General features: G+C 45.1%; 1 long non-coding RNA gene across 1 annotated transcript in view; it reads right to left on the bottom strand.

Annotated features, from left to right (window-relative positions):
• LOC137517689 (uncharacterized) overlaps positions 1-10,529 on the bottom strand; it is a 28,881-nt gene extending 18,352 nt beyond the window's left edge. The window contains exon 1 of the long non-coding RNA XR_011020624.1: positions 10,454-10,529. This is a non-coding gene — a long non-coding RNA (uncharacterized lncRNA). The remainder of the gene's footprint in view (positions 1-10,453) is intronic.
• Between the last annotated feature and the right edge of the window lie 14,259 nt (positions 10,530-24,788).

Below are 24,788 nucleotides of genomic sequence, written 5' to 3'. Positions count from 1 at the left end.
GTGAGTGTAAGAAGCTGAGGCTGGGAGCACACTCATCTGTCGGTTTTCTGTATGCGTTTTCTGCACACTATGTGTGTCTGTATGTGTTTATCACAGAAGCTAATGTAATTTATAGAGAAAATGTGTGCAGTGCTGATTTTTATCTGCAGGGGGAAAACACATTAAAGTGTGTACTAGCAACTGAATAACATTGGTTCTCAGTTTACCTGTGCAGAAAGCAGGGGGGGTTGGGGGGCCCCATCCAAAGTTTCGCAGGAGGTGCCAGTGATTTCTAGTTACACCCTGAATAAACCTCTTATGGATTGTTTTATTGTGTCCAAAATGAGGCAGATGGAACAATGAAGGTTCTTTTCCACTAGCAATCGCAATCACAAATCACAAACGCCAGCAAGGTTGCTCGTCGGATTCCGCAGAATGGAGATTTCCGCGATTCCGGGCAGAAATAGGCAATTCCGTTCGAACAGAAAAGCTATAGCGTTAATTGGAAATAGCAGAATTTCTATGCGGAATTCTGTTGGAATTTAATCAGAAGCGTGTAAAAGCTGCATTAGCCAATCAGAAGGATCGGAAGGGATAGACCCATCACAGAAGCTTAATTCTGCTGATTTCTGCATTAAAAACTGAATTTCTGCACCAATTAGAGTCTTAACAAAAAACAACCAATCCTACGTTAGCAACCAGCTCCTAGCTACCTATCATCAGCTATCTCACCCATTTTGTACATAAGAGCGGTGTGACAGTCACAAAAGCTTGTGGGTTTCAGTCTGGTGTTGGAGAGAGGAGAGACAGACCCATATTAGTTGTTTCAACATAAAACAATTGTCTTTTTAAAGACTGTATATAAAACAAAAGTCTTTTTAAAGACTGTGAAGCAGTAAAGTGTTGTACCGTGTTAGCCATGAGTAAAAGAAAGAAGTTTTGAATCAGGATGATACCATTTATTGGCTAATTTAGAGATGGATAAACAGTGAGCTTTCGACTTATAAAAAGCCTTCGTCGGACTGGTTCCTGACCAAAACTGAAAAACACAGCTTATATACACTGACATACAGAGGAGAAACATTCTTTAGCAAACATAAATGTAATTAGATGCCTTAACTGTTACTGAGGAGGCTTTCCCAGGCATCCTATCTAAACTGATAAGATCAGTAGAATCCTCAACATGACATAAAGCAGACTCTGGTGATGGGGAGACATCGTAAATTCCGAATTCAAATGGTGACTGGCCTGGTTACATGCACCATTAATTCTAAGCTTAAGAGAATTGTGGCATTTAAAGCCAGCACCTGAAAGCACATAAAATGAATAGTGACAGTGAATTCCATCTTACACAGCATATGACACAAAAATGAATGAAAAGATAGAAAAATTTAAATTAAAAGAATTGTGGCATTTAAAACCCATCGTACCAGCACAAAAAGTTAGAGTCCTTGTTTAAACCATCTTCTACAGTTTTGAACCAATGTATAAACTTAGTTTCTTGTGTTAGTCTCATGTTTCCCGATTTGAAGCCACCCATTAATACAGTGACACAAAAATCGCTTAAACTGTGTCCAGGTAAACAAAAGTGTGTTGGTATTGGGAGATCAGTATATTTTGTAATATCCTTTTTCCTGCTGTTAATAGTGGATCTGTGGTGTGTCATGCGATCACGCAGTGGTTGACTTGTTTCTCCCACATAAATTCCTTTGGGGCATTTTGCACACATGATCACGTATACCACATTAGATGAGTCGCAGGAAAAGGTGCCTTGTACTTTGTATTCCTGTTGTGTACCTGGTATTAGTATCCTGTCAGTGGAATGGATGTGTTTACAGGTCCCACACGTTTTGCCTCGGCAGGGGAATGTTCCCTGCCGAGACTGTGAGAGAGAATTAGATTGAGTGTGAGCTATTAGTAGTAGTAGTAGCTAGGTGTATTTGTCAAAGAGTGACAGTAGATAGTTTTTGGCCCCAAAACAATTGAGCGAGAGCAGCAGCAATTTCCTACCACGCCTAAAAAAAAAATGGAGTGATGGTGGTGTTTGTGAATCACGTCAAATACGTAATCAGGTTGAGGGCGGCAGCAGCAGTAGGAAGCGCTCCGCCCTGATCAGAGATATCTTTCCTGTGTTCGCACGCAGGAAAATTTTGACAGAGCAGCAGACGAACAGAGTAATATTCATACACGGCCAATAGTGTCAGGAATCGATGGTCCATTAGAGAGACTGGGAAAATTTCTCGATGGGAAATTAAAGCCTCTGGTTGAGGCATTGCCCTCATTTGTTAGGGATACTGGTGATGTGTTGGCCGTCCTGGAGGGGGTTCCTGTGAGTGGGGAGGATTTGATTGTTAGTGTGGATGTCGAGGGCCTATATACCTCTATTCCCCATGAAGTGGGGGTGGCGGCTACGGCCTTCTTCCTACGTGAGCATTTCCCAGACTCTGGACTCCACCATGAGTTCATGGTGGAGGCCTTACAATTAATTTTGGAGTATAACTGTTTCTGCTTTGATGGCTGTTTCTACCGCCAGATCAGGGGCACATCGATGGGGGCATCCTATGCCCCAGCCTACGCTTGTCTCCATCTCGGGCTGTGGGAACGACAGGATGTTTACCCCATGGACCACTTCCAGAGACATGTGCGCCTCTGGCTGAGGTTTATTGACGATGTGCTCCTGGTCTGGCGAGGCACTAGGGACCAGCTGAACTGCTTTATTGAAAGCTTGAAGGATAACGAGAGAAATCTCAAATTTACTTATGAGTGGAGTGAAAAAGAATTGTCTTTCTTGGATTTGAAAATTCTAAAGGAGGGGGAAAGATTGATAACCTCCACCTATAGGAAACCCACTGCTGGGAACACACTTTTGCATTATTCCAGTCATCATTTAGAATCACAAAAAAGAGCTGTCCCAAGGGGACAGTTCTATAGACATAAAAGAAATTGCACTGAGGATTTTGTAAGGGAAGGTCGGGAATTGAGCCAGAGGTTGGTGGAGAGAGGATACCCTGAAGAATTGGTTGAACAGGAATTCCAGAAAATGATTGAGATAAAAAGGGAGGAGCTCAGAAGAGGCCGATCGCCACGTAAAAAAAGTGGGATCAGGCCTGATAAGAAGGATCCCATTAGATTTATTACAGCCTATGGGACCCACTGGTATTCACTACAGAGAGTGTTGCAAAAACACTGGGGTATCCTATTACTAGATAGAAGGATAAGAAATCTGGTAGGTGAAAGACCATATATGACGACTAGAAAAGCCCCGAATCTAAAGAACAAATTAGTGAGATCTGAATTTGTGAGTAAAAAGAAAGAAACATGGTTAAATAAATTCCCTCAAAAATTTGGAATGTTTAGCTGTGGAGATTTTAATGTGTGTGGCCTTGTGGAGAGAACAAAAGAGTTCTCCAATCCAAAGGGTACTAGGTCCTTTGAGATTAGGGACAACATAAATTGTAATTCAGAAAGAGTGGTATACTGCATTAAATGCCCGTGCAATCTATTGTACATTGGGAAAACGAAACGACGTCTGGGCACCCGTATTGGGGAGCATGTGAAAAACATTGAAAAAGCAGAAAAGGACAGTCTGCTGGGGACACATTTTGCCCGTTTCTATAATAGAGATCCCACAGCGCTAAGATTTAAAGGTATTATAAAACAAAAATTTCCCATAGAGGAGGTGATATTGAAAACGATTTATACAAAATTGAAGCAACCTGGATCTACCGTCTGGGGACAAGAATACCAGACGGTTTGAACTCAGACTTAAATATGGTGTATTTCTTGAAGTAAGGATGGGGATATAGTGAAGAACAAACAGGATTGGTTTAATATGTTCCGCTGAGAAAAAGAACTTGATATTTGAGGGAAAAGATAATAGCTCCTTATGCCCTTAGTTCGACTGAAATAAAGATGGTGGATTGTGAAACAGGGAGGAGCCAGGAAGCCGAGAATGATGGCCTCTATAAGGAGGCACTGCTGCTGATAGAGCCAAACCCCACACACTTTGAGAAAGCCCCGTGGGCGGGGCGAAACGCGTCAGTGGGCGGGGCTAGGCAGACGCATGTGAGCGCTCACTACCCGGGACGCCGGGCTGCACCATCTACCTCTGCTGGGAGATGATATGAGATCGGAGCAGGAAGCGTGGGAGGTGATGCAACATAAGCATCGGGCGGCTGCTGACTAGGAAAAGCCCTGAGCGTAGCTCCCTCTGAAGCCCGCTGAATCTGCAGGAAGGTCGTGAGTAACATGTCAGCAATGACAATCATCACACATGGAAGTAAACCGTGCATTAGTGAATGTGGTTGATACCACTGAGCTGTCTGAGAAGCAGTGGACTGCGATCCTTTGCTGGCCAGCACATGTCAATTGTATTGAGGAGATCTGACCTGTGGAAATATGGAGATGAGAAAGGAAAATGATTGATGTTACTATAGTGGCTATATCCCCATCGCTATGCAGGCTTGATAGGTCATTTAAATCAGAGGAAAGCCAAGGACTGGCTGGTTGCAGCAGAAGAAGAAACAAGTTTTCATCTTACAGCAACAGTGCACTGTTGCTGGAGTGTGAATGAGGAGGCCTCGTGGTGTGCGCCTGGTGGAGGGCCCACAATTGTCCAGACATGATTGGATATACCGGTTGATTTGCATAGGCTTTATGCTGGGTGATCAATACGGTGTTATACCATGATGGGGACAGTGGGAAATTAGAAGAGCTCACATGTTTCAGCTTTGGTTTTAGAATTTTAAATGTAGTGTGAACCATGTTTTGTATAAAGTTTTGCAGGCTGTAAATTAAAATTATTGAAGCACATGAAGACACTTTGGTTTGGAGTTTGTGTATGAATATTGTTCAGGGTACCTGAGTGTCTCCCCATAAGGGTGGTGCATAATTTAACATGAGGCCGCCAAAATCGTTTGGTAATTGATAGACGAACAGAGTAGTTGATTATTTTGATTAGGAACCCTCTACCCAGTCTGAGGAACTTGAAGCTAGTGGCAGCAGCACCAGTAGTGGCCAGGTTCCTCATGACCAGAACCCGACCGCAGCTGCTTCTCTTGAGGAGGTTTCTTCCTCCCAGTACTAGTCTCCTCCAGAATTAAACCACACCTATGTCGAAGGATTAAGATGAGGCATTGGAGGAGACCATGGGACCAAGGTCCCAAGAAGTTGTGGGTTCTGTGGTGACAGAAATGGCCCCTGTGTTTTATTCATCCAGTAATCCATCACAACTGGGAGCTTGTGTCCCCACCAATCAACATCACCAGTCAACTACAGAGGTGTTTCGTGGCCAGGTGGAGGGTCCAGAAAAGTCACTTATGGGTTCCAGTGCTTTGTTTGAACTGGATGATGTTTTGGATGATGAGGTGGCTGATCCAACGTGGTTGCCATCTGGTGGGTTAGGCACTAGCAGGCATGAGCAGCATGGAGAAACAGAGCAAACGGTTGGCCAGCAGCCTGCAAGTGCTTTCCCATCTGTCAGTACCCACCAGTCCAATGCTGAACATTGACATGCTAGAACAGGTTGCACCACTGCTCCACGTGCACGCACTTCCCCTGCATGGAATTATTTTACTGTTCTGGAAGAGGATGAATCCAGGGCAGTCTGTTCTGTGTGACGTAAATCGGTGAGCAGAGGCAAATCGGGCAGCGGGTTCGGCACTTCAGGGTTGATAAGCCATGTGCACAACCACCACAGATGGGAGTTTGAATATGTAAAGAATTACAATAAGATGGGTGGAGGAAAAGAAGCAACAACAGGCCCCTTCTCTTCTTTTTCTAGTCGTCCTGTCCCTATCCAATCTGCGTTCCATTCTACTTCAAATCCCTCTGCATGCCAGGCTGGAAGAGGACTCCAGACCTCGGCAAGCACCTCATCATCACCCTTGTTGGTTTCCTCTGAGTCACCAGTGTTCCAGCGTCAGGCCTCTGTGCCAGAAATGTTGCAGAGGAAGCGGATGCTCCCTGCAACTGTTTCGTTTGTTGTCAAAAATAATACGCTTTTGGCAAGGCTGTTGGGCCAACCGCTGCTGCCCTACCAGTTTGTGGACTGTGCCCCCTTCCGCAGACTGATGAACAGTGTTGCTCCACAATGGCGGATCCCCAGCCGCCATTATTTTGCCAGGAATGCTATCCCTGTCCTTCACCAGCACATTGTGGAGTGTGTCGGCCGGTCTATGGATCATGCTGTCGGTGGCAAGATGCACTTCACTATGGAAGGCTGGAGCAGCAGGCATGGGCAGGGAAAGTATCTAACTTTTACCGCCCATTGGGTCACCCTCCATGGTGCTGCTGAGGAGGGTGCAAGATCTGGGGCATCTAAGCTGGTGGTGCCGCCACATGGGTTGAAGGGAAGGCCAGTTCTACTTCCCTCTGCTACCTGTTCTGTCCAAGGCCAGTCTGCCGTTGCTGAGCCTCCCAGCAAGTGGTTCCGCTCCTACACTGGTCTGCAGCACCATCAATGCCAAGCAGTGCTGAAACTCTAATCCATGGCAAAGAACAGGCAAACCGGATCTGTAATCCTTGCAGCCTTAAAGGATCAGATTCGACAGCGGCTTTTCCCGTGAAAACTGGAGAAAGGTGTAGTGGTGTCTGATAATGGAGCCAACATACTGGCCGCCATTTCTGGCTACACTCACTTACCTTGCTTGGCCCACGTCTTCATCCTTGTAGTCCAGAAAGTTTTACGAACTTTTGATGGGTTGAAGGACACTGTGGCCTCAGCACGAAAAGTGTCAGCCCACATCTGTCGCTCCACAACCACCACCGCGGCCTTGAAACTGCTGCAGCGCCGCCATAACCTGCTGCAGCACAGGCTTATTTCTGATTGTCTGACGCGGTGCAACTCCACCCTCCACATGCTGGAGAGGTTGTGGGAGCAGCGAATGGCGGTCAGGCTATACCTGTCTCAGACATCTTCCGCCAGAACAAGGCCACTGGACTACATTACTGGGGACCAGTGGCAGCTGACTGGACAGGTGTGTAAAGTGTTGGAGTTGTTTGAGCAGGCAACAAAATTGGTCAGTGAGGAGGAGCACTGCAGCATATCAAAAGTGCTCCCTATTGTCTTCATGCTGGACAAGGCTCCTGACAAAGTGCTCGGGCAAGGAGAGGAAGCCCTACTGAACAGTGGTCAGTCAAGTGGGGGAGTGAAGGAGCATGCTCAAGTCCTGGATGAGGAGGCAGAGCTTGTGGAAGTGGAAGAGCCCATTGTCCGGGGGTGGGAAGAAGATTCTGATGTGGAGCTGGAGCATGACAAAAAATTAAAAGACTGCTGTGAAACCACCTCTAGGTCCTATGATGGCCTACGACAACTCCTGTTGCTACAAAAAAAAAATTATAATGACTGCCGTGAAACGGCATTGCTGCTCCAAACAATAATTGTAACGACTGCCGTGGAACCACCTCTAGGACCCATGGCCTACGACAACTCCTGCTGCTCCAAACAAAAATTGTAATGACTGCCGTGGAACCACCTCTGGGTCCCATGGCCTACGACAACTCCTACTACTCCCGATTCAGCCACCACTAAAACCAAAGTTATCAACAGGACTGCCAGGGAAGTGGTTTTGTTTAAAAGGAAGCATCCATTAGGTTCCTTTTAACATTGTGGAAATGGTTCCGCCAGAATGCGGAATTCCGCGGGGATCCACCGGAATGTAGCGGTGACGGAATTTCGTTACAGCGGAATGCAGAATTACTGCGATATTGGAAATCGCCTGTTTCGATCATCCCTAACGCCAGCAATTGCGATTTTTTATGCAAATGCAATTTTTCATTTACATTGCATTATCACTCTTACAATTGCTCCAGAAAGCGATTGGGATTTGCAAATCGAATCACTATAGTGGAAAAAAAATTATGAATTGATTTCTATGATAAAGTGGCAAGACTAGCAATTTAAAAATCACTCCTTAGAAAGACCCTTTTTTGAGTGATCTGATTCCTCATTTATGTGCTATCTATTAGGGCCCATTTCAACTAGGGCCGAATACGGAGTGAATTGGCAGTGTTTCCTCAAATACAAGAGGGGCAGGGAAATGCTGTCTATACCTACAATGGGTTGCCCATCTGAATTGCACTGAGGTGTGATTCTGGACGGCAAGCTGGCGACTCCTGTATGGCACAGCTCAGCGATTTGGGCTGTGGCTCCTAGTGGAAACCAGCCCTAAGTGTTGATAGGGGAAGCATTACAGGCCACTAGGTGGCCAATAAAGGTTGCCTATAGCTAAATTATCTTTGTTTGGCCAGTCTTCTATGATTAGCAATGCATTTTGTATCTTTTCTTGGGACGGGGCCTATGTGTTTTACAGCAATAAGTAAAACACCTTATATGGTGCTTTCGTTACATTTCAGCAGAGCTAATAGTGATTTGTGCAATTACATTGTATTTTTGCTTATCTGCTGCCTTTTATTATTATTATATATTATTATTTTATTTTTTTGTAGCAGCCTTAGGCACAATCTAATCTGGACAATTGCAGGAAGTAATCTAGTCTAGTTTTGCAGGAAACTGATGTAGGCCCTGCCTAGTCCTGTCTGTCAACATTTTGCTTTGGGGTCACATTATTTCAAGTTATGCTATTTCCTTTGCCCTTTTCAGTTCCCCTTATTCTATGTATTTAAAAAAAACAGTTTTCATAGGATCTGGACGTAAAAGAAACCCTTTGTCACATACTGTGTTTAGCTGTATACTGTATATTCATTTAGCAATCAGTATAACACTTTCTAGCAACCAAATTTGCCCACTGTACTGAAGTAATTATATATTCCCTCTTCAGCAGCAAAACTTAAAATCTTCTTCACGTTATAAATTAATGTGCAACACTTTGCGTAACATAATAACTTAGATTCTCTTATGTGGGGGAGATGTAGTTAGAAGGAACATTGAGCTTCAGTTATCGCTTCTGATGCTGATTTTAGCACTTGCAATATATGGACCCGTGTCATGGTCGTCTGACATTTCATACATTTTCACTGCTGAAGTGCATTTTACTGATAGCAAGCCACCTTTCTGGCATACTTTATATGCATTAGTATGGTATAGATGGTATAGGAATACTCCAATGATTGCCTCACTGGACTTGAGCATATAGTTTGGTACAAAGAAAAGACAAGTGCATGCAAGAGTTAAATCAGCCAGCTGGTGTCAGTGGTAGAGTTAGACAAAGGAAGGCATTGTGCCAAAAGTAATCGTGAATTGCTACAGAAGCAAACTTAAAACATATAGTACAGAGACAATGTAAAGAGTCAAGGCAAGGTAAAGGCAGGCAGAGTCCAGTGTTCTGTCAAAACTTGCTTTGTCAACAAATCAGTGAAAAAGTGATTAAGAAGAAAAATGTTGCAGTCTGCGGAGCATATCTATATAACCAGTATTGGGAGTAATGCCCAGAAAGAGACAATTAGGATCACGACCAAATGCATACCAAGGAGATCTCTGGGTCACTACCAGCAAAGCTGTAAATGTACCTCTTTAATTACAATTAAAAGTACAAATATGAGTTTCACATTTTTTTTAGAACTATAAGTCAGAGGGGTGACATCAATCTTACTGTAGCCCATGGCGGCAACACTAGCATCCATTAGGACATGCACTGCAATATCTGGTGGCTTCTATTTAGTCACACTAGTGCAGGGAACAGATTAGGGATGATTGGAAAGTGCAATTTTCGTTCCACCGGAATCACGGAATTACGCCAGCACAAAATTCCGTAACTGCTACACACCTTCGGAATTTTTCCAAATTCCACGGAATTCCATACCGGCGGAAAAAATCTCTCTCTGTCTCTTCTTCCTCCTCCTCCTCCTCCTCCACACAGTGAATGCTTCCTTGTAGGAAAGATTAGAGCAGGCGGAATGGGAATGGAGAATACCGTCTGTTTAGATAACGCGATAAACATGCAGATGACAGCCAAGCTAATGGAGACAGACCTCCCAGACAGCAGCAGTAAGAGCAGAGCAAACAAGGCATCCAGGAATACCAATTTTTTAACCCCTTAGGTACCTGTTTTCAGATACATTTCACATCAGAAAGTCTGCATGTGTAACATTTCTAGAAGTTCTTCTAAGCTGCGGCAATTAAATAGATTGTTAAGAAAGACTTCAGGGCAAGATTCAGGGCAAGGAGAGGTAATTAAAAAAAATGCACATCTAATGCTGGGATGCTGGGGCTGCCTCCTTTATAGTAACTCTGTCTTTGCACAGAGAAAATGCATCCACTCAGCCAGCACCGCTAGTTTAGTGCGGGAATTCCCCGACCTTTCATCGCAAGTGTAAACTTTTTTATGAATTAGCACACAAAAGTCTAAAATACAAATGCAGTGTTTTCCCTCCAAGATTTTTTTTTCCGCAAATGTTTTATGAATAGAGACCAAAGTGTGACTGTGGTCAGTGTAGGAAGCACATTCCAAAATCTCGGCTATTTAACCATAATCATTTTTCTTCTATACTTATCACATTATGCTACAACACTGACCTGGAGCCCAAAATGGTGGCTCATTTGGATTTCCCACAATTTATTGGTTCCTCCAAATAGAATAACAGGAATTGGGAGGAAAAGTTAAATATGTCCCTGCTGGTAATTCCATTGCCTGCAGTAAATGAAAAAAAGGAATTTCTCAACTGAGCTTCCTTTAGAAGTTTTCCTTGTAGTTATATTTACAAACACTCAAATAAATGGGGCACAATTCATGCTATGCAGTTGAGGCTGGATGTTCAAGCAGGCAGTGCTATGTTGCTAACTGGCAACTGGCAGCCATTTGTACAAGTAGATATAAAAAAACACCCTATACTTTCTTATATGATAAACTTAAACTTGTGTGAGGTGTGCAAGCAGTATTAGGTGTGTGTTGGCCTGCTGTTCCCTGAAAGGGAAAATAAAAAAAAATTGGGAATTTTGCAGTGGACCAATAACCCTAGGAGAGATTTTTCTTTTTCCAACAACAAATAGCAAAAACTCAGGGGAGAAGCATAAGGCTCTTGAAAGTGTATTTTGAAATTAGTAATTTTGTGTAGTGTAATTTAAAATTTTTATATATATATATATATATATATATATATATATATATATATATATATATATATATATATATATACAGTGGGTTGCAAAAGTATTCAGCCACATGAAAGACCAATACAAAGTGGGGGAACACATGAGAAGTGGAACGAAACTCATACATGATTCCAAACATTTTTTTACAAATAAATAACTGCAAAGTGGTGTGTGCATAATTATTTGGCCCCTTTTGATCTGAGTGCAGTCAGTTGCCTATAGACATTGCCTGATGAGTGCTAATGACTATATAGAGTGCACCTGTGTGTAATCTAATGTCAGTACAAATACAGCTGCTCTGTGAGGGCCTTAGAGGTTCTCTAAGAGAATATTGGGAGCAACAACACCGTGAAGTCCAAAGAACACACAAGACAGGTCAGGGAGCAAGTTATTGGGAAATTTAAAGCAGGCTTAGGCTACAAAAAGATTTCCAAAGCCTTGAACATCCCACAGAGCACTGTTCAAGCGATCATTTAGAAATGGAAGGAGTATGGCACAACTGTAAACCTACCAAGACAAGGCCATCCACCTAAACTCACAGGCCGAACAAGGAGAGCGTTGATCAGAAATGCAGTCAAGAGGCCCATGGTGACTCTGGACGAGCTTCAGAGATCTACAGCTCAGGTGGGAGACTCTGTCCATAGGACAACTATTAGTCATGCACTGTACAAAGTTGGCCTTCATGAAAGAGTGGCAAGAAGAAAAGCATTGTTAACAGAAAGCATAAGAAGTCCCGTTTGCAGTTTGCCACAAGCCATGTGGGGGACACAGTAAACGTGTGGAAGAAAGTACTCTGGTCAGATGAGACCAAAATTTAACTTTTTGGCCAAAATGCAAAACGCTATGTGTGGCGGAAAACTAACACTGCACATCACTGTGAACACACCATCCCCACTGTCAAATATGGTGGTGGCAGCATCATGCTTGGGGGGTGCAGTCCAGATCTAAATCCAATCGAGAATCTGTGGCAAGATCTGAAAACTGCTGTTCACAAATGCAGTCCATCTAATCTGACTGAGCTGGAGCTGTTTTGCAAAGAAGAATGGGCAAGGATTTCAGTCTCTAGATGTGCAAAGCTGGTAGAGACATACCCTAAAAGACTGGCAGCTGTAATTGCAGCAAAAGGTGGTTCTACAAAATATTGACTCAGGGGGCCGAATAATTATGCACACCCCACTTTGCAGTTATGTATTTGTAAAAAATGTTTGGAATGATGTATGATTTTTGATCCACTTCTCACATGTAAACCACTTTGTTTTGGTCTTTCATGTGGAATTCCAATAAAATTGAAGCATGTTTGTGGCAGTAATGTGACAAAATGTGGAAAACTTCAAGGGGGCCGAATACTTTTGCAAACTACTGTATATATACATACGTATATATATATATATATATATATATATATATATATATATATATATATATATATATATATATACACATATATATATATATATATATATATACATACACATCTTGAACTTATGTTTAATAAAAATTATGTAGGCCATACAGCAGAAACAGGGGGTTATTCAATTGATGTTTGATAACGTTTAGGCAGGCCAGAAACTGAAGACATGAGGTGTAAGGCTTGACAGGTTATGTCCACAATCAGTTCCTATGCCACAATCTAGTGCCGTAGCTCTGAGCCTGACCTATGGTCTTCACATATAGACAAGCCCCCATGTGAACAGAACACTGAATATGTCTCCTGACTACGGTTACCCCCAGGTCTTAATGTGCAAGGTATACATACTGAAGTAGAGTGGAAAATAACCTCTCAGAACCCCAGTGAAGCAAGTTCATTAAAGTTCAGAGACACACAAGTATCAAATTGTAGTAATATCTTAGTGATGTGAATGAGGCCCACACTGGCCACAATCAGGAGTCTAATTACAGGCAAGTCGGAGTATCCAGGTAACAAGCAAGGGTTAGTCCAGGAAGCAGAGTGGACAAGAACAAGCCAAGGGGACAATATCCAGAGAACAGTAATAATAATCAGTACGAGTGCACAACCACCAACTAACCACAGCTATGCTATCACGGGCAATAACTGGGAGCACTCACTAAGTTTAAATACTTCATTCAACCAATCATGGCCGGCCTCACTCCGCACATCCAATCAAACATCAGCTCCATCCTACCCAAGTGTCAGCTATAGGAAATCAGCTGACACTGTGCTGATAGCTGATTGAGATGTCAGTCATTTGCTGTTTACCTTTGCGGAGAGAGCATACTGTGAACGTGATCTCTGCCTATCAGGGTGTGTTCTGCGTCTCAGCCTGCGCGTCATTGGCGGGGAACAAGCACCGAGACCCAGAAGTGAAGGCCGTAGCCCAATTCTCGGCGAGAACGACAGCAGGATTAGATAAGTTCCTCACATGAAGTTCTTGCATATTTTGTTTTTAATATAGATAAGTCACATTGCAGGAGCATAAGGCTCTTGACCCGGTATTTTATAAAATTAGGTTTACCACTAACCCCAGTTGGGAGGCTTTTTACCTAAATTTTTACATTTAAGCAACATATAGCAGCAAATCAGTGGAATCTCCAAGAGGAGTTGTGGACACTTTAGAGATCCATGCCTGATTAATTTTCATTAAGAGTAGGGACACAATAGACAGAATCGCATATACATTTTCCATAGCACATAGTGGAAAACGCATATGTGATTCTGCCTAATGTGTTCCTACCCTAAAGTCCCTATACGCCCCTCAGCTTCACTGAATAATCTGGAGCATGATCAGAACGCTCCACCCACTGGAAAATCTTGGACACTCAGTTAATCTCAGACTATATGCGCTGCGCAGCAGTGTGATGCAGTATTGCACTGCTGAATGCATTTTCGGCACAGCACTGTAATCAATGGAATCAGCAGTGCAACGGCATGTGATCGCGTGCACTTGCGTTCTGAACACAGGCCATCTGCATTGCCTAATGTGAATGAGGCCTTACACTGAGAAGGCAAATCCAGAAGTCAGAGTTCTAATGCCCATCAGAAATTTAAAAAGTTAATTATAAAACCTACATACTAAAATAAATGAAAACACTGATGCCAGAACAAACATTTTTCACTCTTCAAGTGTCTATATTGAGCACATTTTGCTTTAAGCTCAGAGACACAGAATAGATTAAACAAATTCTACAATTATATATTAAAACAAGTGTGTGCAGATTGCTGGAACACACATTAATAACATGATGCTTACTATTAAGTATACATATTTATTATTGCATGACTGGGAATTGCTAATTCATCATTACAACAGACTGATAATGTATTGTTTAAATATTGCCAGCCACAACATAGTTCACAAACAAGTTATACATGATAAAACGGTAATAAATAACATAATTGTGCATTCTTAATTCAAACAAAACATTAATTGCAACACAATTTACTCTAATTACTACAATGAATAAACAGCATCATCTGTTTTGGGTTATTTATTCTGTTTTCCTATAAATTAGTGACCTTTTATAATATACTGAGAGCAGCTATATCATTATCCTCAAATAAGATATATCTTTACCACATAAGACATTAATTGCACTTGTTTATATTTTTACAATTTAAAGGGACAGTTTTCCCACCTTCCATTCTTTATAGTTTTTTTTATGTCTTTCAAGTATATCAGGTGTGAGTACGTTAGCAGCATCTGTAATGTGAAAATAATACTGGCATTTATTATATGAACTATTGCTTTAGGGTTATCTATGTATTTTTCAGTATGAATGTTAATTAAAGTCTATGATCAAATAGTCTGTTGTATTTGTCAACTTTGTGATATTTCTCATAATTGGGATGAAATACAGGTCCTGAAGCTAGACACCTCAGCTGGAGTAGAAATGGAAATTACATGCATAAAATGTCTTTTATTTCCAGTTAATGAACTAGAACATTTAAGTAAGTGCTTGTGGTTTTGATTACCTATGAAATATATCAAATCAGAGCAACTTCACTAGATAGCCATCATGGATGAGTAGAACAGTTCTATAAATATATAAATCTATAAAACACTAATCCACATTTAATTGCTATGGTAATGGGATTAATTTGATGGATCTGTTTTTGTATACTTTTTATTCCTACCTAAAGTACAGATATTTTTAATGAGCATCTGTTATCATGTGATTTATAATCTTAGTCCCCAAAACAGAGAAAATAATACATGATAAAAACCAGGAAGTTAAAAAAAAAAGGATTTATTGGAATATAACAAATACATTTTTTAGAATTAGTGTATTTTCAGAATACCAGACACACTTTTTCTTCCCCAAAACTGGGAGGGGGGAGTGGATGCTCCTTATATTCCAAATATAAGGTAAAAGAAGTGCAGAGTGCACAGAAAAAGCTTTCATCCTGCTGCCGCCCTCCTCTCCTTCTCGCTCTGGTTCTGTGGATCCCGACGCACTCTTCTTCCTTTCCTCTCATACTGGAGGTGGTTATATATGGGGACACGGCAGCCACCTGCCACTATATGCTCCTATCAGCATCTGTGTGGTGCTGGGCTTACAGCGACACAAGGAAGAAGGATGGAGCGTATAGCGGCAGGTGGTCACAATGTTCCCATGTATTGCTTGCTCCAGGATGAGAAGAACAGAAGAGGAGCATGTTGGCATCCACAGGACTGGAGCGAGGGGGGAGAGGAGCGTGGTGGCAGGATCAGGTGTAGTATGGAAATGTTAGTTTAGTGTTAGTTAAGTGTAGTAGTAGTAGTACAGGTTGAAAAAAGAACCCTCAATTGGTAAGTATATTCTTATTTCTTGTAATACTACATATCTTTTCACCAGAGAAACACAAATAACCTATTTCAGTTCTTTTACAGCTCCGATAGATTAGAAGCAAAAAGATAGGAGGCTATTCTGACAGGGAACAGTTTAATAATCGCTATATAGACAAACTACAGTTGATCAGATGCTCTGAGGTTATGTTTTATCAATAAGTAGCAGGGATATTTCACAAAACAGTTTTCCGTTCACCACAGTTCTATAAGCCCAAGAAATATTCCACACATAGTTCACTTCTTATCAATCTGTGTTTCTCTGTCTGTGAATAATCAACAGCAGTCAATCAGGCCTATATCACATTTTACACATAGTTCAATTCTAGCTGATCTGTGTTATTCTGTCTGTAGATATTAAAGCTGTGGCCATATACTCTTATGCTGTAATTTGTACTGTTGTCCTTGCTTTCTCTCTCTTTCTACTAGAACTTTGACACCCCTCTGTGAACATACTGGTTTATGCTGACTGATTCTGCTCTGTCTCTGCAGTGATGCTAACTTTCTCCTTTCAGGATAACCACATCATCTTCCTCTTTACTGGGTCCTGTCTGACACCTTCTTTTCTAATTTGTGCCTCCAGACCTCCAATTGGCTGCTGCTTTTCCCTCCTGGCTTCATCTCCTGTCCCTGCGCACTGTGTTGCACTGTGCTTCCTCCTCTCTCTTCTCCTCACCTCAGGCAACTGCGCAATCACCACACAAAGAACCAGTTAAAACCGGTCCTTTCAACAGCTCCTCCGCGTGCTCTCTACCTTCCCTCCTGCATGCGCGCTATGTTTGCCATCTACGCCCTCCTCGAGCTTCCCCTGCATTGCCGCTGCCTAGCAACCAAAAAGGGGCGTGTGCGTGTCATTAGACAACACACACACACACACTGCCCTGCTTCTTATGCTGCGGTGGCCATTTTAACTGTGGGCCACAAACCCCTCCCTTGTAAGCATGTGTCAGCAGCATTTCAATCTCGCAGCTGCTGACCAGGCAACAATTATAATTAAAAAAACAAACACATTTCCTGGTCTCCCTCTACCTGGCTACACCTGCTCTCGACCCTAGGATACCAGAAGGATCCTCAGCCTATGGGGAAGAATTACAGCAACTTGTGTTCCACTGGAGCCAATTACCTTGTAAGCGGGACCATGGCTCTGTTACTGGGCTGATCACTGCGCTAGCTGAGAAGTAGCAAGTGCACCAATTGGCCAAATGATGGCGCCTTGGTCATGTCAGTGGGACCATCAGCTCCAGTAGAAACACAAATTGCCATACTTTTTTCCCTTTCTGCCACTAGGGCCTACTTTCAGGGTAGGGATTATGTTTTAAGCATGCTCGAAATTCCTGCTGGGGCTTACATTCATGGGATGTCTTAATTTCAGGGAAAGAATATATACACTATATATAAGTGTGTGTGTGTGTGTGTGTGTGTGTGTGTGTGTGTGTGTGTGTGCGTGCGTGCGTGCGTGCGTGCGTGCGTGCGTGCGTGCGTGTGTGTGTGTGTGTGTGTGTGTGTGTGTGTGTGCGTGCAGATATTCATATTAATTTCAGCGGTATGAATACTTGTGTAAGCTCCATGTGTACATGTGTAAAAATATATTTGGACGGTGGAGTGATCACAGATTGACACTGAACACTGGCTAAAATTCATGGCAGTGTTTTTGCTTAAATCGTATAAATCCCTGCACCTGATTAATTTTTTTTTTTTTATAATTTTTAAAACGGATCTTCATTATGTGACATTTTTATTTCACTTCCTGCAACCTGGAATCATTTGTATGAACGGAGCTCCCAGGTCAGTGGAGAGAAAGAAAATAAGCTGTTCCAGCACAGCAGGGTCTAGAGAGTGGAGCCTATGATATTAGCCAGCAGCTTGATCAAGGAGGATGAACTAGTGTTTTTGTGACGCCTGATCTTATGTGTACTGTGGGCTGTTGTTCATTGCCTAACATCTGGTGAGTGCATTTGAAATAGTTTTGAGGTGGGGTGCAGCAGATTTGTGCAATACTACTGAAACTTGTAGCATATTTACTGTAGTCTGTGGGTGCTGAAGTGCTTGTATTGTGGAGAGAATTTTTGTGGTTATTTCCTCAGAAGCAGAGGATTATATCAAGCAGCTTGGACTTCCCATTTGCTTTTATTGCAGCACAGTTTTTTTATGAACTTTCTTTTATATATTGTACTTTGATATGCTTGACATGGGGGTTAGAGATGGCTCAAACTTCAGATTTTGGGTTTGTGAACTGCGAACGCGAACTTCTGCAAAAGTTTGAGTTCGCGCAAGCCAGGCGAATGGGAAGGTGAATTTTAAATGGGAAGGCAAATTTTAAAAACATACTGGGACTATTTCTGGCCACTAAAGTGAAGGAAAAGATGTTTAAAGGGGTCTAACACCTGGAGTGGGGCATGGCGGAGTGGGATACTTGCCCAAAAAAAATTACGTATTTGAGGCAGAGTAGGGTTACAATTCCTAAAGGGCAGAAATCCCATTGCATTGCTAAACTGGAGGCATAAAGTGCTTTAAAACATCTTGTGTGTATATGCATCGACAAGGTAGTGTAAGTAGTGTACTGCTTCACACTGACAGATCAAACTCACTGTGTAACACACCACAAACAGCTGTTTGTGTAGGGATGGCCATGCTGGAGCACACGTTGGCGAGAGTGCAGGCAATGGCAGTTTTCCAGGCAATATGGTCGGGCTGAGGTAGCTCAATGACAGAACAACAGTGACTGTCTAGCTGATCGAACTTGGTCTGTCTACAATGAAGCAACAACCTGTATGCAGTGTGTAACCCACACAGATATCAATAACAGATACAGTTGGAAGCTAAGCACAGCTTATGATAGACAGTGTGCTGCCTTGCTTGCAATAATTAGAAGAGTATAGTAGAACTACAAGGCCCAGCAACTGACTGTGGCCTGTATGCAGTGTGTAACTCACACAGACAGATATCAATAACAGATACAGTAGCAAGCTAAGCACAGCTTATGATAGAAAGTGTGCTGGCTTGCTACCAATATAGATAGGAGCGTATAGTATAACTACACAGCCCAGCAATGACTGTGGCCGGCCTGTATGCAGTGTGACCAGCAGTGGTGCTCAGCAGAGCTCGAATATTCGAGTAGCTCGAATATTCAAGCTCTTTTCCAGCTATTCGAGCTCGGTATTCGAGCTCCGAATAGCTGTAGCTATTCGAATGGGCTATTCGCGTACACTCGAATAGCCCATTCACTTTTCGAGCTATTCGAGCAAACGGCGCTATTCGAGCTCGGTACCGAGCTCGAATAGCGTCATAGCCCAGATTGATGTCCTTAGAGCCAATCAGAGGGCTCCCAGGCCCTCTGACGGCAGCCAATCACAGAGGGGGACCCTGGCCAGCCCCTACCCTATAAATAGCGGCTGCCATGTTAAGTTTCTCCGTCCTTGCCTGAGACTTGCATAGAGAGAGAGTTGCTCCTTTGTGCTTTGGCTTAGCAAGAGCTTTATTGTGGTCATTTACCTAGCGTTTTTGCTCACATACACCTCCTATACACACCTATATTGTTGTTAGTTAGTTAGACATTGTATTTTAGTTAGTAGCTTTTGTGTTACATAGAGACAGGCCAGCTGCTGCAGGCTTACAGCTTTAGGCCTCAGGGCCTGCCTGTGTGGGCAGCTGTCCTCCTGTCCTCTGTTTATTTCTCTCTATTCTATACCAGTATTTCTGCTGTCCTTTACTACTGATTGTATTAGTATTGTAGTTATATACTGTAACTGTACTAGGACACTCACTGTCACTGTTCATAGGCTACTAGCTGCTCCTGCGTGTGTGCACTCACTGTCTGTGTACACACTACACACACTCTATTTCCAAGTTCTGATAACTGATTGATTATTGTAATTGAATATTGTAATTAGTTAGTTGTACTCACTGTTACTACTTACTGTACTAGGAGTCTAGGACACTCAGTCACTGTTCATAGGCTACTAGCTCCTGCGTGTGTGCACTCACTGTCTGTGTACACACTACACACACTCTATTTCCTTCTGATAACTGATTGATTATTGTAATTAGTTAGTTGTACTTACTGTTACTACTTACTGTACTAGGAGTCTAGGACACTCAGTCACTGTTCATAGGCTACTAGCTCCTGCGTGTGTGCACTCACTGTCTGTGTACACACTACACACACTCTATTTCCTTCTGATAACTGATTGATTATTGTAATTAGTTAGTTGTACTTACTGTTACTACTTACTGTACTAGGAGTCTAGGACACTCAGTCACTGTTCATAGGCTACTAGCTCCTGCGTGTGTGCACTCACTGTCTGTGTACACACTACACACACTCTATTTCCTTCTGATAACTGATTGATTATTGTAATTAGTTAGTTGTACTTACTGTTACTACTTACTGTACTAGGAGTCTAGGACACTCAGTCACTGTTCATAGGCTACTAGCTCCTGCGTGTGTGCACTCACTGTCTGTGTACACACACTACACACACTATTTCCTTCTGATAACTGATTGATTATTGTAATTAGTTAGTTGTACTTACTGTTACTACTTACTCTTACTGTACTAGGAGTCTAGGACACTCAGTCACTGTTCATAGGCTACTAGCTCCTGCGTGTGTGCACTCACTGTCTGTGTACACACTACACACACTCTATTTCCTTCTGATAACTGATTGATTATTGTAATTAGTTAGTTGTACTTACTGACTGTTACTACTTACTTACTTACTGTACTAGGGACACTCACTCAGTCACTGTTCATAGGCTAGCTCCTGCGCGTGTTTGCGCGTGCGTGCACTCACTGTCTGTAGTGTACACACACTAAATTTACTTGTGATTACTACTGATTATTGTAACTGCTAGTTGTACTTCCTGACTGTTACTACTTACTTACTGTACTAGGGACACTCACTCAGTCACCTCACCCACCAACCCACTCCATTAAAGTACCCCACTTTTCACCCGCCCTTTTAAAAAACTTTTGTCTATACGCCCAAAACATCGAAGATGTCTGGAAGTGGCAGCCAGCGCGGTTTGGGCAAGGGGAAGGGCAGCAAGGGAATCAGGAGGAGAGGGAGCAGCATTGTGGCAAGCCGCGGGCGCGGGCGCGCCACCATGCACAGTTCTGCAGCAGCAGCAGCAGCGTCAGTGGCTAACATTCCTCCCATAGCCACTGGCCGTGGACGCCTTGGGCGCCGCCCAGCAGGAGCATCTGCAACTCACGCTGCAGAGACACAGCAGCAGCAGCGTGTAGCACCTGCTCCGATTTTCCTCCAGCCGGGTCGGAAACGTCCCATTGAGGAAAAGCATGCAGACACTGTGGTGCAACTCATGACGGAGGATGAGCAGCCCGCCATCAGCTCTGCATCTGAGGCCTCCACCCTCACCACCACCACCACCACCCCTGTTCGCAGCAGCCGCCCAGCAGGGTCTGGGGAGGAGGCCAGTTCACCGTCACTCGCCGACCTGTCATTCAGCAGTCTTTTGACCCCAGGCATCATGAGTAAATTGTCTGCTGTTGTTGGCGATCTTGAAGAGGAGATGCTGATGGGCACTTTGGGGGATGAGGGATTGGACAGCAAGACTGTGGCGACAGTCAAGCAGCCCATCCATGCATCAGGAGAGGAGTTTGGGGGGTCCTCATCCCAGCAGGACATGTTTCAGGAGGGGGAGGATGTTGATGACCCGGTGACAGACAGAGACTGGGTGCCACCACCTCCAGGGGATGTCGTCCTCAGCAGCTCTGAGGAGGAGGAGGAGGATGCTCTTGTGGGCCTTGCAAGGAGGCGCATCATTGCAAGCATTGGCAGCAGCAGTAGGCAGGTCCCACAGCCTGCTGGTGTTTTAGGCTCAGCAGCAGCAGCAGCAGCATCTGCCAGTACCACCACCAGCCGCACCCAAGCCCCCCAAGCCCCACCCCCAACCACCACAGGGAGACAGGCAGCAGCGCTTCCATGCCGTAGGGGGATGTTTCTGTCACCAATCTGGCGCTTTTTCACCATGCCCACAGTGTACAGCAAGTACGCCACTTGCAACCACTGTCAGCGGAAGTTGAGCAGAGGTGCAGACCCCTTAAAGTTCTGCACCAGCTCGCCTTTTGAGCGAGTCCTTCCAGGGGGTGGTTAGGGCTCTGCCTCCCAGCAGCCGTCGCGTGCGGCAGCTGAACGGCTTGCTGGCACGGGCCATGTGCTCCCAACTCCTGCCGTACACGCTCGTGCAGGAGGGGAGCGACATTCGTGCACTGCTTGCTTGCGCAGCCCCAGACTGGCAGCTCCCCAGCAGACACTTTTTCTCCCGCAAGGCCATTCCTGCACTGCACCGCTTTGTGATGGCCAATGTGGAGCGAGGGCTGGAGCACGCGGTTGGTGAAAGGGTCCACGTCACCATGGACTCCTGGAGCAGCTGCTTCGGGACAGGCCGCTACCTGTCCTTCACTGTCCACTGGGTCAGCTTGGTGGAAGGGGGTGAGGATGGGAGAGCAGCAGCGGGCACAGCAGCAGCAGCAACACAGTGGGTGGTGCCACCCCGCAGGGTCAGGGGAACTGCAGCAGGTTCCTCCGATCCTCTGCCATCCTCCGGCACACCTGGCCAAACCCCCCGCCTCAGCAGCAGCGTGAAGGCCCGCCACTGCCAAGCGCTGCTGCACTTGGTCAGCCTTGGGAAGACCAAGCTGACGGCAACCCATGTGTTGGCCAAACTCCAGGAGCAGGAGAGGATTTGGCTGACCCCCAGAGGCCTCAGAGTCGGAGAGGTGGTGGCCGACAATGGGGCCGATCTGGTTGCCGCAATAGACAGGGGAAACCTGACCCACATCCCCTGTCTTGCCCACGTGCTGAACCTGGTAGTGCAGAAGTTCTTGCGCACCTACCAGGGGATGGGCGAACTGCTGGAAACGGCAAGGAACGTTGTGCGTCACTTCCGGCGCTCGGCTGCAGCCTGTGCGAGCCTGGAAGACGTGCAAAAGGAGCTGGATCTGCCACGCCATCGGCTGATCCTTGACGTTCCGACTCGCTGGAACTCCACCCTGGCGATGTTGGAGCGTCTGGTTGAACAGAAGCACGCTGTCAACCAGTACCTTGCCCTGGCCACTGTTTCCGCCGCTCAGAGAAGGGACAAGACCAGCAACATCCCGTCCATCGTCCCCGATGATGACTGGAGGCACATGCAGCAGGTGTGCTTAGTGCTGGCTCCCTTTCTGCAGGCCACTAACATGGTGAGCAGGGACCATGCTATGGTCTGCGAGTGGGTGCCCCTGGTTTGTCTGCTGAACAGGGCCCTCGATGCTTTGCTGGAACAGGGAGCGGCAGCCTTGGACCAGCAGGAGCGGCAAGCAGCTGCACAGTCCACCTCTGAGGGGGAGGAGGAGGAGGACTTGGTGGAGGTCCCTGACCTTGCTGGTGATGAGGGGGAGCAGCACAGTGCAGCTGAGTTGGTGCGGGGGTGGAGAGAGGATGAGGCTGACGAGGCAGAGGAGGAGGATGAGGACAGCAGCACTGCCGTCGATGTGCCAGCAGACGTGGCCCGCCTCTTCCCAATGGCAGCGCACATGCTGACGTGCCTGCGCAGAGACCCCAGGGTGATCCAGATGAAGCAGAGGGAGGACATCTGGATCAGCATGATGTTGGACCCACGCCTCAAGGGGAAGTTGAGCCAGTTCCTGCCGCCTGCAGGAGGAGACCCAGCGCAACAAATAAGGAGCTTGCAGCAGGCCCTTGTTGAGCGCTTGGAGGAAGCCTTCCCCCAGCCTTCCACCCCCACTGTCCAGCAGCCAGCACAGAGGCAGCAGCAGGTGCCTGCATCCAGCAGCAAGCGCCCCACAGACCTGCTGTCTCTCAGGCACGAGCTCTACAGGACTGTAGAGGCTCCGGCAGCAGTGACTAGAGAGGAGGTGCATGCAGCAGCATCCTCCACCGGTCACAGCCAGCGCCTGACCCGCATGGTGGCTGACTACATGGGGTCCTACAGCGGGCTTGACAGCGATGCCCCTGTTGATCCCATGGAGTATTGGGTCAAGCGCCTGGAGATCTGGAGCGAGCTGGCGCAGTACGCCCTGGAAGTGCTGTCCTGCCCCCCTTCCAGCGTGCTGTCCGAGCGCTGCATCAGTGCAGCTGGTGGTGTGGTCACCGAGAAACGCTCACGTCTGTCTCACAAGTCTGTGGACAGACTGACGTTTCTCAAGATGAACCAGGCGTGGGTGGAAGGCGAGTTCCTGGCCCCTGTTGTCGGCGAGAGGGGGACATGAACTGGCTAAGAACCATCGTTAATGTGCCTTACCACCCTTTACCACCTCCTGGCTCCTGCTCACTAAGCCAGCCTGGTTCACTTTGACTATTACGTCGCCTGCAGCCACACATTTTACACCTACAGTGGGCTGCTGTGTACTGCCCTTCTGCTGTCTGTCTGTGTTTCCCACTGCCAGGGTACACAGATTTACCTTCTGCTGCCACTCTGCCACCAGCTATTACGTCAAACAATAGCTATATATCTGTGTAATTTGTTTTACAAACAAAACCAAAAAACCATAAAAAAAAAAAAAAAAAGGTTTAATTTTTCTGAGGTGCCCGGGTTGAAAACTGTGTTGTCCCAGTTGTGTATTGGACACGATGTGGGCTGCACGATCGCTGTCTGGGACCTCCTGTTGTGTTCATTTACGGCCTGGTATCACCGCTAGGTACCAGGGCTATTATGTCACGCTGCCTGCCTGCTGCCACACTCACACTACTCCTCCATTCCTCCTGCTGATGCTGCTGTCTGTCTGTGTTTCCCAACGCCAGGGTACACATATTTACCTTCTGCTGCCACTCTGCCACCAGCTATTACGTCAAAAAATAGCTATATCTGTGTAATTGGTTGTAAAACCAAAACTACAAAACCATAAAAAAAAAAAAAAGGTTTAATTTTTCTGAGGTGCCCGGGTTGAAAACTGTGTTGTCCCAGTTGTGTATTGGACACAATGTGGGCTACACGACCGCTGTCTGGGACCT

The sequence above is a fragment of the Hyperolius riggenbachi genome, chromosome 5 (genome assembly GCF_040937935.1).
Source record: "Hyperolius riggenbachi isolate aHypRig1 chromosome 5, aHypRig1.pri, whole genome shotgun sequence".
Taxonomy (NCBI): domain Eukaryota; kingdom Metazoa; phylum Chordata; class Amphibia; order Anura; family Hyperoliidae; genus Hyperolius; species Hyperolius riggenbachi.
The sequence above is the reverse complement of the archived record's forward strand: the minus strand, read 5'-3'. Positions and strand labels throughout refer to the sequence as shown.